The 17391-nt window shown below is 42.3% G+C and overlaps 1 pseudogene; it reads right to left on the minus strand.

Annotated features, from left to right (window-relative positions):
• Positions 1–261: 261 nt before the first annotated feature.
• LOC124026112 overlaps positions 262–17391 on the minus strand; it is a 58151-nt pseudogene continuing 41021 nt past the window's right edge.

A 17391-nucleotide genomic window follows, 5' to 3' on the forward strand; every position in this document is an offset into this window, starting at 1 on the left:
GTCGGGTAACTCTCCTCCTGCCGGTCGTCTCATGACATGAACAGTCAGTTAACCCACTGTTCCTAGGCCGTCATTGAAAATAAGAATTTGTTCTTAACTGACTTGCCTAGTAAAATAAAGGTAAAATTAAATAAAAATAAAAATTGGTTCTTGTTGAGGAAATACAGTGAACACCAGTTAGACCACAAGAACAGCCTGAAATGCAAACACCATCCAGAAATATGTCATATAATATAATATAATATAATAATAATAATAATAAGTCTTATATGTCATTTATGTGCATCATTAACAGAGTTCAAATAAAACTAAGCCTTGAATTATAATAGCTGCCAAAGGCGTAGGACAATTCCAATTTTCAAGCAGCCTTCACAATCTTTTTCACCGTAACTTTTTCATTTAAGTTTAACAGTAATCGCTGAATAATTTGCAGACAGAGATTGACGAATAAACAATTAGCATAGGATGGATGGATGCTAGATAGATCATACTTCCAGTAGGTTTTTAGTACCAAAACAATAGATTATTGTTCTTGTACAGCTTAACGACGATTTGAACAAAACAATTTCTTCTGTTGTAACTAATCTCTCACTATGATGTCATCGGTAATGCATGTGTTTCTATAAATACACAAAACAACTCATTCAAGTTTTTTGAAACATGATCCATTCATGTTTAGCTGTTTGTGTGGACTTTGAATCAGGGTAGATCCTGTGTCTAGTTCACTGCACATCACAGTCCTTGTTCTCGTAGTTCAGTTATCAGCCTTGTCCTCTGTTCTGTACACTCCACTGTGGAACTCCGGGACTCTCCACTCTAGAAGTCTGGAACAGTTCAGTCCTTGTGGTCCGTTGGTGGTAAACAGAACCTTTATGCTACCAGGCCGAGTCTGGCGATCTTTTTTGCCGAGAGGAATGAGGGAGGATGAAGACGATAGGCTTTGGGCACGAGTGGAGGTCCAGCTGCTGAACATAGAACAGGAGAGAATGTTAGATGTTACATTCTAGTTCTAATGGTGAGTTCTATTATATTACAGTTTCATGAGTTCTAATGGTGAGTTCTATTATATTACAGTTCCATGAGATCTAATGGTGAGTTCTATTGTATTACAGTTCCATGAGTTCTAATGGTGAGTTCTATTGTATTACAGTTCCATGAGATCTAATGGTGAGTTCCATTATATTACAGTTCCATGAGATCTAATGGTGAGTTCCATTAGTTCTATTATATTACAGTTCCATGAGATCTAATGGTGAGTTCCATTAGTTCTATTATATTACAGTTCCATGAGATCTAATGGTGAGTTCCATTAGTTCTATTATATTACAGTTCCATGAGATCTAATGGTGAGTTCCATTAGTTCTATTATATTACAGTTCCATGAAATCTAATGGTGAGTTCCATTAGTTCTATTATATTACAGTTCCATGAGATCTAATGGTGAGTTCTATTATATTACAGTTCCATGACTTCTAATGGTGAGTTCTATTATATTACAGTTCCATGAGATTTAATGGTGAGTTCCATTAGTTCTATTATATTACAGTTCCATGAGATCTAATGGTGAGTTCCATTATATTACAGTTCCATGAGATCTAATGGTGAGTTCTATTATATTACAGTTCCATGAGTTCTAATGGTGAGTTCCATTAGTTCTATTATATTACAGTTCCATGAGATCTAATGGTGAGTTCTATTATATTACAGTTCCATGAGATCTAATGGTGAGTTCTATTATATTACAGTTCCATGAGATCTAATGGTGAGTTCTATTATATTACAGTTCCATGAGATCTAATGGTGAGTTCCATTATATTACAGTTCCATGAGTTCTAATGGTGAGTTCTATTATATTACAGTTCCGTGAGATCTAATGGTGAGTTCCATTATATTACAGTTCCATGAGTTCTAATGGTGAGTTCTATTATATTACAGTTCCATGAGTTCTAATGGTGAGTTCTATTATATTACAGTTCCATGAGTTCTAATGGTGAGTTCTATTATATTACAGTTCCATGAGTTCTAATGGTGAGTTCCATTATATTACAGTTCCATGAGATCTAATGGTGAGTTCCATTAGTTATATTATATTAAAGTTCCATGAGATCTAATGGTGAGTTCTATTATATTACAGTTCCATGAGATATAATGGTGAGTTCCATTATATTACAGTTCCATGAGTTCTAATGGTGAGTTCTATTATATTACAGTTCCATGAGATCTAATGGTGAGTTCTATTATATTACAGTTCCATGAGTTCTAATGGTGAGTTCTATTATATTACAGTTCCATGAGATCTAATGGTGAGTTCCATTATATTACAGTTCCATGAGATCTAATGGTGAGTTCCATTATATTACAGTTCCATGAGATCTAATGGTGAGTTCCATTACTTCTATTATATTACAGTTCCATGAGATCTAATGGTGAGTTCTATTATATTACAGTTCCATGAGATCTAATGGTGAGTTCCATTAGTTCTATTATATTACAGTTCCATGACTTCTAATTGTGAGTTCCATTAGTTATATTATATTACAGTTCCATGACATCTAATGGGTGAGTTCTATTGTATTGCAGTTCCATGAGTTCTAATGGTGAGTTCTATTATATTACAGTTCCATGAGATCTAATGGTGAGTTCTATTATATTACAGTTCCATGAGATCTAATGGTGAGTTCCATTATATTACAGTTCCATGAGTTCTAATGGTGAGTTCTATTATATTACAGTTCCATGAGTTCTAATGGTGAGTTCTATTATATTACAGTTCCATGAGTTCTAATGGTGAGTTCTATTATATTACAGTTCCATGAGTTCTAATGGTGAGTTCCATTAGTTCTATTATATTACAGTTCCATGAGATCTAATGGTGAGTTCTATTATATTACAGTTCCATGAGTTCTAATGGTGAGTTCTATTATATTACAGTTCCATGAGATCTAATGGTGAGTTCTATTATATTACAGTTCCATGAGTTCTAATGGTGAGTTCTATTATATTACAGTTCCATGAGATCTAATGGTGAGCTCTATTATATTACAGTTCCATGAGATCTAATGGTGAGTTCTATTATATTACAGTTCCATGAGTTCTAATGGTGAGTTCTATTATATTACAGTTCCATGAGTTCTAATGGTGAGTTCTATTATATTACAGTTCCATGAGATCTAATGGTGAGCTCTATTATATTACAGTTCCATGAGATCTAATGGTGAGTTCTATTATATTACAGTTCCATGAGATCTAATGGTGAGCTCTATTATATTACAGTTCCATGAGATCTAATGGTGAGTTCTATTATATTACAGTTCCATGAGTTCTAATGGTGAGTTCTATTATATTACAGTTCCATGAGATCTAATGGTGAGCTCTATTATATTACAGTTCCATGAGATCTAATGGTGAGTTCTATTATATTACAGTTCCATGAGTTCTAATGGTGAGTTCTATTATATTACAGTTCCATGAGATCTAATGGTGAGCTCTATTATATTACAGTTCCATGAGATCTAATGGTGAGTTCTATTAGTTCCATTATATTACAGTTCCATGAGATCTAATGGTGAGTTCCATTAGTTCTATTATATTACAGTTCCATGAGATCTAATGGTGAGTTCTATTATATTACAGTTCCATGAGATCTAATGGTGGGTTCCATTATATTACAGTTCCATGAGTTCTAATGGTGAGTTCTATTATATTGCAGTTCCATGAGATCTAATGGTGGGTTCCATTATATTACAGTTCCATGAGATCTAATGGTGGGTTACATTAGTTCTATTATATTACAGTTCCATGAGATCTAATGGTGAGTTCTATTATATTACAGTTCCATGAGTTCTAATGGTGAGTTCCATTAGTTCTATTATATTACAGTTCCATGAGATCTAATGGTGAGCTCTATTATATTACAGTTCCATGAGATCTAATGGTGAGTTCTATTATATTACAGTTCCATGAGTTCTAATGGTGAGTTCTATTATATTACAGTTCCATGAGTTCTAATGGTGAGTTCTATTATATTACAGTTCCATGAGTTCTAATGGTGAGTTCTATTATATTGCAGTTCCATGAGATCTAATGGTGAGTACCATTATATTACAGTTCCATGAGTTCTAATGGTGAGTTCCATTAGTTCTATTATATTACAGTTCCATGAGATCTAATGGTGAGTTCTATTATATTACAGTTCCATGAGATCTAATGGTGAGTTCTATTATATTACAGTTCCATGAGATCTAATGGTGAGTTCCATTATATTACAGTTCCATGACTTCTAATTGTGAGTTCCATTAGTTCTATTATATTACAGTTCCATGAGATCTAATGGTGAGTTCTATTATATTACAGTTCCATGAGATCTAATGGTGAGTTCTATTATATTACAGTTCCATGAGTTCTAATGGTGAGTTCTATTATATTACAGTTCCATGAGTTCTAATGGTGAGTTCTATTATATTACAGTTCCATGAGTTCTAATGGTGAGTTCTATTATATTACAGTTCCATGAGTTCTAATGGTGAGTTCTATTATATTACAGTTCCATGAGTTCTAATTGTGAGTTCTATTATATTACAGTTCCATGAGTTCTAATGGTGAGTTCCATTATATTACAGTTCCATGAGATCTAATGGTGAGTTCCATTAGTTATTTTCTATTCCAGTTGTAGTGTTCTGAGAGTAGAACACATCTAAACAGAGTTATTTTCATAAACAGCAGAGGGACTTGCAGGACAGTGTTTCAGTATGCCCATGTATGACTCATTTCCTGTTTAACGTATAGGGGATTCTGTGGAAACGTTTCCATCTTTACTTGTTTGTGTTCATTTAACCGGGTCGAAGTCGAGCAGAAGAGAAACTGCAATGAAATATGAGTCAACTGGGTGTTTTTATCCTCCATGAAATACGGTCTCATGTAAAGTCATCAACTAACAGAGACGGTTGTTTAGAGTGATCCTGTCCCTAGTAGAAACAATGGTCCCGATAGGTGAATGATAACCAGGTTAATGTAGGGGAAAGGTCACATGGTGGATCTACTGTAATGTGGAATATCAAGAGGAGGATGCCTTGCTTCTTGTTTTTTTTTTAAACACACTTACAATTTCACCCTCTTTTCCACTGAAATCCAGGAAGAGCATCCTGACCCCGTCGTCGGAGGACATCTTGAGGCGTTCGAAGGGGTAGCAGAGGAGAGGTTTGGCTTGTTTCTGGTTCCCCTGGTCCACCTGGTCCTCCCCCTTCTGCTCAGCCAGGACAGAGAAGCCCTGCTCGTAGTGGATTACCAGCCTGCACTCCTGGCCCTTGTACACACAGCCTGGAACAGGACAATAGAATGGGGTAACTCCTGGCCCTTGAACACACAGCCTGGAACAAGACAATATAATGGGGTAACTCCTGGCCCTTGTACACACAGCCTGGAACAAGACAATATAATGGGGTAACTCCTGGCCCTTGAACACACAGCCTGGAAGAAGACAATAGAATGGGGTAACTCCTGGCCCTTCAACACACAGCCTGGAACAAGACAATATAATGGGGTAACTCCTGGCCCTTGAACACACAGCCTGGAACAGGACAATAGAATGGGGTAACTCCTGGCCCTTGTACACACAGCCTGGAACAGGACAATAGAATGGGGTAACTCCTGGCCCTTGTACACACAGCCTGGAACAGGACAACAGAATGGGGTAACTCCTGGCCCTTGTACACACAGCCTGGAACAGAACAATAGAATGGGGTAACTCCTGGCCCTTGAACACACAGCCTGGAACAGGACAATAGAATGGGGTAACTCCTGGCCCTTGTACATACAGCCTGGAACAGAACAATAGAATGGGTAACTCCTGGCCCTTGAACACACAGCCTGGAACAGGACAATAGAATGGGGTAACTCCTGGCCCTTGAACACACAGCCTGGAACAGGACAATAGAATGGGTAACTCCTGGCCCTTGAACACACAGCCTGGAACAGGACAATAGAATGGGGTAACTCCTGGCCCTTGAACACACAGCCTGGAACAAGACAACATACTGCTGGGTGAATAAAGTTCCACTAATCTTTCAGTATTGTTTAAACTGTACACACATCCCAAATCAAAGGGGCAGCTAGAGAACAGCTAGGAACAGTAGGAAGGGAGGACGCAGGATTCCAACCACTGTCTCCAGGCTTGCAATATACACTATGTTCTTGTGCTGGGAGTGTTGCTACTAGACCCCAACAAGCTATGTACTGCTAGGTCATTCCTGAACCTTATACTTCCAGCCTGTAACAGGACAACAGCTGGGTGAAAACAAGGCCCTGTTCTGGCTGTATATTAGGACAACTGCTGCTTGCTGCTAGTGGGTGGGAAATTAGTTCTGGAGCAGATGTCAGCCATTTTAAATCCAGATAAGGGATTTGGCTTGTATTCGTACTTAGACAAAAAACAGACAACGGCTGTATTTCACATTTGTTGTTTTTCTAATAAATCCCTTTTAAAACTACCATTTATGTCCCTGCTTTGCCTGTTTTATTTTACTAGGCAAGTCAGTTAAGAAAAAATTATTATTTTCAATGATGGCCTAGTAACAGTGGGTTAACTGCCTTGTTCAGGGGCAGAAAGACAGATTTTTACCTTGTCAGCTCGGGGATTCAATCTTGCAACCTTTCGGTTACTAGTCCAAAGCTCTAACCACTAGGCTACCTGCCGCCCCTACACTCTAACCACTAGGCTACCTGCCTGCCCCTACACTCTAACCACTAGGCTACCTGCCGCCCCTACACTCTAACCACTAGGCTACCTGCCTGCCCCTACACTCTAACCACTAGGCTACCTGCCGCCCCTACACTCTAACCACTAGGCTACCTGCCGCCCCTACACTCTAACCACTAGGCTACCTGCCGCCCCTACACTCTAACCACTAGGCTACCTGCCGCCCCTACACTCTAACTACTAGGCTACCTGCCTGCCCCTACACTCTAACCACTAGGCTACCTGCCGTCCCTACACTCTAACCACTAGGCTACCTGCCGCCCCTACACTCTAACCACTAGGCTACCTGCCGTCCCTACACTCTAACCACTAGGCTACCTGCCGCCCCTACACTCTAACCACTAGGCTACCTGCCGTCCCTACACTCTAACCACTAGGCTACCTGCCGCCCCTACACTCTAACCACTAGGCTACCTGCCGTCCCTACACTCTAACCACTAGGCTACCTGCCTGCCCCTACACTCTAACCACTAGGCTACCTGCCGTCCCTACACTCTAACCACTAGGATACCTGCCGTCCCTACACTCTAACCACTGCCGCCCCTACCTATAGATTTTTTAAAATATATAATGTTGTACTCTTTGAACGTCTGATTCCTTGTCTGTCCCATATACAATACACTGATCTGCGTGTCAGATATATCGATTCCCATGCTGTCAATCCCAGCCCTCGACATCGCTCCATGCTCATCAGACAGGATCTCCTGTGCTGAGAGCAGGATGGACCAGCTCTATTGGATCAGTGTCAACAAGATACTTCTGAAACCACTTTACATGTGTTCCAGTAAAGCTCTGCCAATCCCTCTAAGGCTTGTGTGGCTCTCTGTGAAGCGGTAACAGCCTTTTGTAAAGACTCAAGCTAAGATGGAACACTTTACTGATCAACACACACTGTTTCTTGGAAAGGCAGTTTCACAAAGGACTTATCTTCTTTAGAGGGTGGTCCGAAAGGTATTGTTGTGTTAAAGGCATTGTCCGTATCATATCGTCCTCATATTGCAGTCACAACAACATTCTCTTAATACTGACTTAGAATTACCTGTGGGAAGAAGTTGTATGGAAAGGTCAGAGGTCAAACTAACATGTACCCAACACTCTCAGGTGTTTGTGTTTTTTCTGTTCCACAATAAGGAAATACTACTCCCTACCTGAATGCTTGACCTGTGTGACTCCCACCACTTTCCCACCAACAGGGAAACACACACACAAAGATGCTTTCAGTCAGACACAAAGACCCTCCTTTCAGAGTGGCAAAACACAGAAACCTCCCCAAGGAAAGCAAGGTGGATCCAGTTTGGTTACTATAACTACCAGAATCCTTAAAAGGTCATTTATGGACTTTTGAGTGATTTCTAGCCCTGTAGGATCTGTGAGTCCTAGTTTATCCCCAAGCTCTAACCCTTTAGGGTGTAGGAGTAGTTTATCCCCAAGCTCTAACCATATAGGGTCTAGGAGTAGTGTTTCCCCAAGCTCTAACCCTGTAGGGTCTAGGAGTAGTTTACCCCCAAGCTCTAACCCTGTAGGGTCTAGGAGTAGTTTACCCCCAAGCTCTAACCCTGTAGGATCTAGGAGTAGTTTACCCCAAGCTCTAACCCTGTAGGGTCTAGGAGTAGTTTATCCCCAAGCTCTACCCATGTAGGGTCTAGGAGTAGTTTACCCCCAATATCTAACCCTGTAGGGTCTAGGAGTAGTTTATCCCCAAGCTCTAACCCTGTAGGATCTAGGAGTAGTTTATCCCCAAGCTCTAACCCTGTAGGGTCTAGGAGTAGTTTATCCCCAAGCTCTAACCATATAGGGTCTGAGAGTAGTTTATCCCCAAGCCAATGTCTATGTTAGATTTCTTTCCCACACGTGACATACAGTATGATATTCAGTATAGGGGTCACTCCTTGATAGAGAGCCCTTCTCCTGCGTGTGTGCTTTAGGTGCTTAAGTTACAATATTAAGCAAACACAACAGTGATGACATCATAAACCCCTATAGTCAACAGTCTACCAAGCAAACACAACTGTGATGACATCATAAACCCCTATAGGCAACAGTCTACCAAGCAAACACAACTGTGATGACATCATAAACCCCTATAGTCAACAGTCTATCAAGCAAACACAACTGTGATGACATCATAAACCCCTATAGTCAACAGTCTACCAAACAAACACAACTGTGATGACATCATAAACCCCTATAGTCAACAGTCTACCAAGCAAACATAACTGTGATGACATCATAAACCCCTATAGTCAACAGTCTACCAAACAAACACAACTGTGATGACATCATAAACCCCTATAGTCAACAGTCTACCAAGCAAACACAACTGTGATGACATCATAAACCCCTATAGTCAACAGTCTACCAAGCAAACACAACTGTGATGACATCATAAACCCCTTTAGTCAACAGTCTACCAAGCAAACACAACTGTGATGACATCATAAACCCCTATAGTCAACAGTCTACCAAACAAACACAACAGTGATGACATCATAAACCCCTATAGTCAACAGTCTACCAAACAAACACAACTGTGATGACATCATAAACCCCTATAGTCAACAGTCTACCAAGCAAACACAACTGTGATGACATCATAAACCCCTATAGTCAACAGTCTACCAAACAAACACAACAGTGATGACATCATAAACCCCTATAGTCAACAGTCTACCAAACAAACACAACTGTAGTCAAGTCTATCAAGCAAATAACTGTGATGACATCATAAACCCCTATAGTCAACAGTCTATCAAGCAAACACAACTGTGATGACATCATAAACCCCTATAGGCAACAGTCTACCAAGCAAACACAACTGTGATGACATCATAAACCCCTATAGTCAACAGTCTACCAAGCAAACACAACTGTGATGACATCATAAACCCCTATAGTCAACAGTCTACCAAGCAAACACAACTGTGATGACATCATAAACCCCTATAGTCAACAGTCTACCAAGCAAACACAACTGTGATGACATCATAAACCCCTATAGTCAACAGTCTACCAAACAAACACAACTGTAGTCAAGTCTATCAAGCAAATAACTGTGATGACGTTATAACCCCCTATAGTCAGTCTATCAACAATACCTCTGTATTACAGACCACTGATCACAACAGGAACCTGCCAGTGGATAAATACATGCCCTTAACAATAGATGAGAGATAATAAATAATACATCAGAAATTGTGAATACATTACAAATAATAAAACAATATCTGATTCTGACCATGGTTTTATTTTGAGCCCGTTGAATAACGGTCAAGTTGGCCTCAAACGCGAAAACCCTAATTCCTCAAGATGCGTTCTAAATGGTACCATGTGTAGTGCACTGCGTTCGGGAATAGGGTCCCGTTTGGGACGCAGTCTCCGTAATAATCATCAATGGAAATGTAACTCCTCAGCCAAAATGGGTCTTTTTCCTCTAAAACCCCACAACATGGCGCTAGGCCCAGACCCCGACGTAGAGTTCAGCTATTCTTAGGACAAATATTGTAATACTAATATTAACAACGTTCTCACTGTAAATAAAAGATTACAAAGATTTAGCCAAATGTCACAGTCTACAAAGAGACAAAAACAGTCAACCACACACTCCAGAGGACCATGGAGGACCATAGAGGTCCATAGAGGTCCATAGAGGTCCATAGAGGACTATAGAGGACCATAGAGGACTATAGAGGACTATAGAGGACCATAGAGGACCATATAGGTCCATAGAGAGGTCCATAGAGGTCCATAGAGGTCCATAGAGGACCATAGAGGTCCATAGAGGACTATAGAGGACCATAGAGGTCCATAGAGGACCATAGAGGACCATAGAATTCCATAGAGGACCATAGAGGGCCACATAGGTCCATAGAGGTCCATAGAGGACCATAGAGGTCCATAGAGGACCATAGCATGCCTCTTTCACAGATTCACAGACACTGTCCAGACAAAGTTTATTAGTTTCCTATTCTATACCCTGTCCAGACATATTGTATTAGTTTCAAATCAAATTGTATTTGTCACATACACATGGTTAGCAGATGTTAATGCAAGTGTAGCGAAATGCTTGTGCTTCTAGTTCCGACAGTGCAGTAATATCTAACAAGTAATCTAACAATTCCCCAACAACTACCTAATACACACAAATCTAAATCTATATGGATGAGCGATGGCCAAGTGTCATAGGCAAGGTGCAATAGATGGTATAAAATACAGTATATACATGTGATGTAAGATATGTAAACATTATTAAATTGCCATTATTTAGAGTGGCATTGTGTAAAGTGACTAGTGATCCATTTGTTAAAGTGGCCAGTGATTGGGTCTCAATGTAGGCAGCAGCCTCTCTGTGCTAGTGATGGCTGTTTAGCAGTCTGATGGCCTTGAGATAGAAGCTTTTTTCCAGTTTTTCGGTCCCAGCTTTGATGCACCTGTACTGACCTCGCCTTCTGGATGGTAGCGGGGTGAACAGGCAGTGGTTCGGGTGGTTGATGTCCTCGATGATTGCCCATGCGCGTAGCGCAATCGATATGCTGGTAGAATTTAGGTAGCCTTGTTCTCAACTGTGCTTTGTTAAAATCTCCAGCTACAATAAATGCAGCCTCAGGATGTATGGTTTCCAGTTTGCGTATAGTCCAGTGAAATTCCTTGATGGCCGTCTTGATGTCTGCTTGCGGGGGAATGTACACAACTGTGACTATACCTGACGAGAATTCTCTTGGTAGGTAAAATTTGATTGTAAAGAATTCTAGGTTGGGTGAGCAGACGGATTTGAGTTCCTGTATGTCGTTATGATTACACCATAAGTCGTTAATCATAAAGCATACACCCCCGTCCTTCCTCTTCCCAGAGAGGTCTTTATCTCTGTCAGCGCGATGCATGGAGAAGCCCGGTGGCTGAACTGATTCCGACAACATATCCTGAGCCATGTTTCCGTGAAACAGAGAATGTTACAATCTCTGTCTCTCTGGAAGGCAACCGTTGCTCGAATTTTGTCTACCTTGTTGTCAAGACACTGGACATTGGCTAGTAGTATACTCAGGAGCGGTGGGCGATATGCACTTCTACGGAGTCTGACCAGGTGGACGCTTCGTCTGCCCCTTCTGCATCGCCGATGTTTTGGGTCGACTACTGGACTACTGCACAACAACATGTTGTGACATAGTTCCCTCAGTCACTGGATCAGTAACAACATGTTGTGACATAGTTCCCTCAGTCACTGGATCAGTAACAACATGTTGTGACATAGTTCCCTCAGTCACTGGATCAGTAACAACATGTTGTGACATAGTTCCCTTAGACACTGGATCAGTAACAACATGTTGTGACATAGTTCCCTCAGTCACTGGATCAGTAACAACATGTTGTGACATAGTTCCCTCAGTCACTGGATCAGTAACAACATGTTGTGACATAGTTCCCTCAGTCACTGGATCAGTAACAACATGTTGTGACATAGTTCCCTTAGACACTGGATCAGTAACAACATGTTGTGACATAGTTCCCTCAGTCACTGGATCAGTAACAACATGTTGTGACATAGTTCCCTCAGTCACTGGATCAGTAACAACATGTTGTGACATAGTTCCCTCAGACACTGGATCAGTAACAGCATGTTGTGACATAGTTCCCTCAGTCACTGGATCAGTAACAACATGTTGTGACATAGTTCCCTCAGTCACTGGATCAGTAACAACATGTTGTGATATAGTTCCCTTAGTCACTGGATCAGTAACAACATGTTGTGACATAGTTCCCTCAGTCACTGGATCAGTAACAACATGTTGTGACATAGTTCCCTCAGTCACTGGATCAGTAACAACATGTTGTGACATAGTTCCCTCAGTCACTGGATCAGTAACAACATGTTGTGATATAGTTCCCTTAGTCACTGGATCAGTAACAACATGTTGTGACATAGTTCCCTCAGTCACTGGATCAGTAACAACATGTTGTGATATAGTTCCCTTAGTCACTGGATCAGTAACAACATGTTGTGATATAGTTCCCCTTAGTCACTGGATAGGGCTCTAGTCAGATGTAGTGCACTATACTGTATAGGTATTAGGGTGCTATTTGGGACACAGGTTTGTTTTGACATGTTGTAATAAACTCTGATCAACTGAACTAAGTCAGTGAGTAAAATCCCTCCTCCCTTTGTCTCTCCCATTCCCAACATGTGTCTGACCTCCACTGTAGCTTATGACAGAGGACGAGGAGAGAGAGAGATCCTCCTTGTAAATGAAGCAGCTGTTTAGCAGCTAAATAAAGCTGTGAGAGAGAGAGAGAGAGAAAGAGAGAGAGAGAGAGAGAGAGAGAGAGAGAGAGAGAGAGAGAGAGAGAGAGAGAGAGAGAGAGAGAGAGAGAGAGAGAGAGAGAGAGAGAGAGAGAGAGAGAGAGAGAGAGAGAGAGAGAGAGAGAGAGAGAGAGAGAGAGAGAGAGAGAGAGAGGAGAGAGGGAAAGAGAGAGAGAGAGAGTGAGAAAGGGAGAGAGAGACAGAAAGAAAGAGAGAGGTGAGAGGGAAAGAGAGAGAGAGAGAGAGAGAGAGAGAGAGAGAGAGAGAGAGAGAGAGTGAGAGGAGAGAGGGAGAGACAGAGAGAGAGAGATGCAGTAAATCTGTCTGAGGAGGGAGGAAACTCTCTCCTCTCCTGGCTGGGTAGTGTGGACGTCTGTCACCTAACAGCTGTTTAGCAGCTAAATAAAGCTGTGAAAGGTGCAGGAAACTCTCTCCTCTCCTGTCTGGGTAGTGTGGACGTCTCTCACCTAACAGCTGTTTACATTTCCACTAGTGACGAGAGCTCTGCTCCTCTCTACCAGTCAGCTACAACAAGCCTGCAGCACACGTCCGGAACATCTCAGATAGCAGCATGTGTGTTTGTGTGGTAACAGGCATCTTCCAGTATGTAGCTCTAAAGTACCTGAAGGTTGGCCTGTTGTTGTGAGCAACGTGCTGAAACGAAGGAAGTACTTAATACACCACCAAAACATTGTAGTGACGCCAGTAAAAGTAATGTGAGCCATATTGAGAGAGAGAATATAACTCATATTTATGTTTATTTATTTTCCCTTTTGTACTTTAACTATTTGCACATTGTTACAATACTGTACATATACATAATATTCCTCTGAAACATTTGTGAGTGTTATGTTTACTGTTCACTTTGATTGGTTATTTCACTTTTGTTTATCTCACACACACACACACAACACACACACACACACACACACACACACACACACACACACACACACACACACACACACACACACACACACACACACACACACACACACACACACACACACACACACACACACACACACACACACACACACACACACACACACACACACACACACACACACACACACACACACACACACACACACACAGAGAGAGACCACACATACCTCACAGAGTAACAGACCACACACACAAACCACACACAGACCACACACACACAGAGACAACACACACAGACGTCACACACAGACCACACACACACACACACACACACACACACACACACACACACACACACACACACACACACACACACACACACACACACACACACACACACACACACACACACACACACACACACACACACACACACAGACAGACCACACACACAAGCAGACTACACACACACACGGACCACACACACACACAGACCACAGACACACGGACCACACACACACAGACAGACCACACTGACCACACACACAGACCACAGACACACAGACAGACCACACTGACTACACTGACCACACACACAGACCACAGACAGACCACACTAACCACACACTACACATACACAGACCACACACACAGGATCTCACAGTGACATTCCGTTCCTTTCTCAATGTCTTCCATGTGACTGCCCATCAGTAACTCCCCTTACCAAATACTGCAGCTATGAGTACTGTACTGAGACTGACAAACCCGTCTATGTTACAACCACACTTAACATCACAACTAACCTTGATTTAAGTTACTCCCCAAGCTAATGTCTACCTAGGCTCACTGGTAGTGACTTGGTTAATCAAGGCTTTAGCTCAGTGGGCTCACATTGTCTTATAGCAGGATCAGTGTAGTGGTACTCACTGGTAGTGACTTGGTTAATCAAGGCTTTAGCTCAGCGGGCTCACATAGTCTTATAGCAGGGTCGGTGTAGTGGTACTCACTGGTAGTGACTTGGTTAATCAAGGCTTTAGCTCAGCGGGCTCACACAGTCTAATAGCAGGGTCGGTGTAGTGGTACTCACTGGTAGTGACTTGGTTAATCAAGGCTTTAGCTCAGCGGGCTCACACAGTCTAATAGCAGGGTCGGTGTAGTGGTACTCACTGGTAGTGACTTGGTTAATCAAGGCTTTAGCTCAGCAGGCTCACACAGTCTAATAGCAGGATCAGTGTAGTGGTACTCACTGGTAGTGACTTGGTTAATCAAGGCTTTAGCTCAGCGGGCTCACACAGTCTTATAGCAGGGTCGGTGTAGTGGTACTCACTGGTAGTGACTTGGTTAATCAAGGCTTTAGCTCAGCAGGCTCACACAGTCTAATAGCAGGATCAGTGTAGTGGTACTCACTGGTAGTGACTTGGTTAATCAATGCTTTAGCTCAGCGGGCTCACACAGTCTTATAGCAGGGTCGGTGTAGTGGTACTCACTGGTAGTGACTTGGTTAATCAAGGCTTTAGCTCAGCAGGCTCACACAGTCTAATAGCAGGATCAGTGTAGTGGTACTCACTGGTAGTGACTTGGTTAATCAAGGCTTTAGCTCAGCAGGCTCACACAGTCTAATAGCAGGATCAGTGTAGTGGTACTCACTGGTAGTGACTTGGTTAATCAAGGCTTTAGCTCAGCGGGCTCACACAGTCTTATAGCAGGATCAGCGTAGTGGTACTCACTGGTAGTGACTTGGTTAATCAAGGCTTTAGCTCAGCGGGCTCACACAGTCTTATAGCAGGATCAGCGTAGTGGTACTCACTGGTAGTGACTTGGTTAATCAAGGCTTTAGCTCAGCGGGCTAACACAGTCTAATAGTAGGGTCGGTGTAGTGGTACTCACTGGTAGTGACTTGGTTAATCAAGGCTTTAGCTCAGCAGGCTCACACAGTCTAATAGCAGGATCAGTGTAGTGGTACTCACTGGTAGTGACTTGGTTAATCAAGGCTTTAGCTCAGCGGGCTCACACAGTCTTATAGCAGGGTCGGTGTAGTGGTACTCACTGGTAGTGACTTGGTTAATCAAGGCTTTAGCTCAGCAGGCTCACACAGTCTAATAGCAGGATCAGTGTAGTGGTACTCACTGGTAGTGACTTGGTTAATCAAGGCTTTAGCTCAGCGGGCTCACACAGTCTTATAGCAGGGTCGGTGTAGTGGTACTCACTGGTAGTGACTTGGTTAATCAAGGCTTTAGCTCAGCGGGCTCACAGTCTTATAGCAAGGTTGGTGTAGTGGTACTCACTGGTAGTGACTTGGTTAATCAAGGCTTTAGCTCAGCGGGCTCACACAGTCTAATAGCAGGGTCGGTGTAGTGGTACTCACTGGTAGTGACTTGGTTAATCAAGGCTTTAGCTCAGCGGGCTCACACAGTCTAATAGCAGGGTCGGTGTAGTGGTACTCACTGGTAGTGACTTGGTTAATCAAGGCTTTAGCTCAGCAGGCTCACACAGTCTAATAGCAGGATCAGTGTAGTGGTACTCACTGGTAGTGACTTGGTTAATCAAGGCTTTAGCTCAGCGGGCTCACACAGTCTTATAGCAGGGTCGGTGTAGTGGTACTCACTGGTAGTGACTTGGTTAATCAAGGCTTTAGCTCAGCAGGCTCACACAGTCTAATAGCAGGATCAGTGTAGTGGTACTCACTGGTAGTGACTTGGTTAATCAATGCTTTAGCTCAGCGGGCTCACACAGTCTTATAGCAGGGTCGGTGTAGTGGTACTCACTGGTAGTGACTTGGTTAATCAAGGCTTTAGCTCAGCAGGCTCACACAGTCTAATAGCAGGATCAGTGTAGTGGTACTCACTGGTAGTGACTTGGTTAATCAAGGCTTTAGCTCAGCAGGCTCACACAGTCTAATAGCAGGATCAGTGTAGTGGTACTCACTGGTAGTGACTTGGTTAATCAAGGCTTTAGCTCAGCGGGCTCACAGTCTTATAGCAGGATCAGCGTAGTGGTACTCACTGGTAGTGACTTGGTTAATCAAGGCTTTAGCTCAGCGGGCTCACACAGTCTTATAGCAGGATCAGCGTAGTGGTACTCACTGGTAGTGACTTGGTTAATCAAGGCTTTAGCTCAGCGGGCTAACACAGTCTAATAGTAGGGTCGGTGTAGTGGTACTCACTGGTAGTGACTTGGTTAATCAAGGCTTTAGCTCAGCAGGCTCACACAGTCTAATAGCAGGATCAGTGTAGTGGTACTCACTGGTAGTGACTTGGTTAATCAAGGCTTTAGCTCAGCGGGCTCACACAGTCTTATAGCAGGGTCGGTGTAGTGGTACTCACTGGTAGTGACTTGGTTAATCAAGGCTTTAGCTCAGCAGGCTCACACAGTCTAATAGCAGGATCGGTGTAGTGGTACTCACTGGTAGTGACTTGGTTAATCAAGGCTTTAGCTCAGCGGGCTCACACAGTCTTAT

The sequence above is a fragment of the Oncorhynchus gorbuscha genome, unplaced genomic scaffold (assembly GCF_021184085.1).
Source record: "Oncorhynchus gorbuscha isolate QuinsamMale2020 ecotype Even-year unplaced genomic scaffold, OgorEven_v1.0 Un_scaffold_2603, whole genome shotgun sequence".
Classification (NCBI taxonomy): domain Eukaryota; kingdom Metazoa; phylum Chordata; class Actinopteri; order Salmoniformes; family Salmonidae; genus Oncorhynchus; species Oncorhynchus gorbuscha.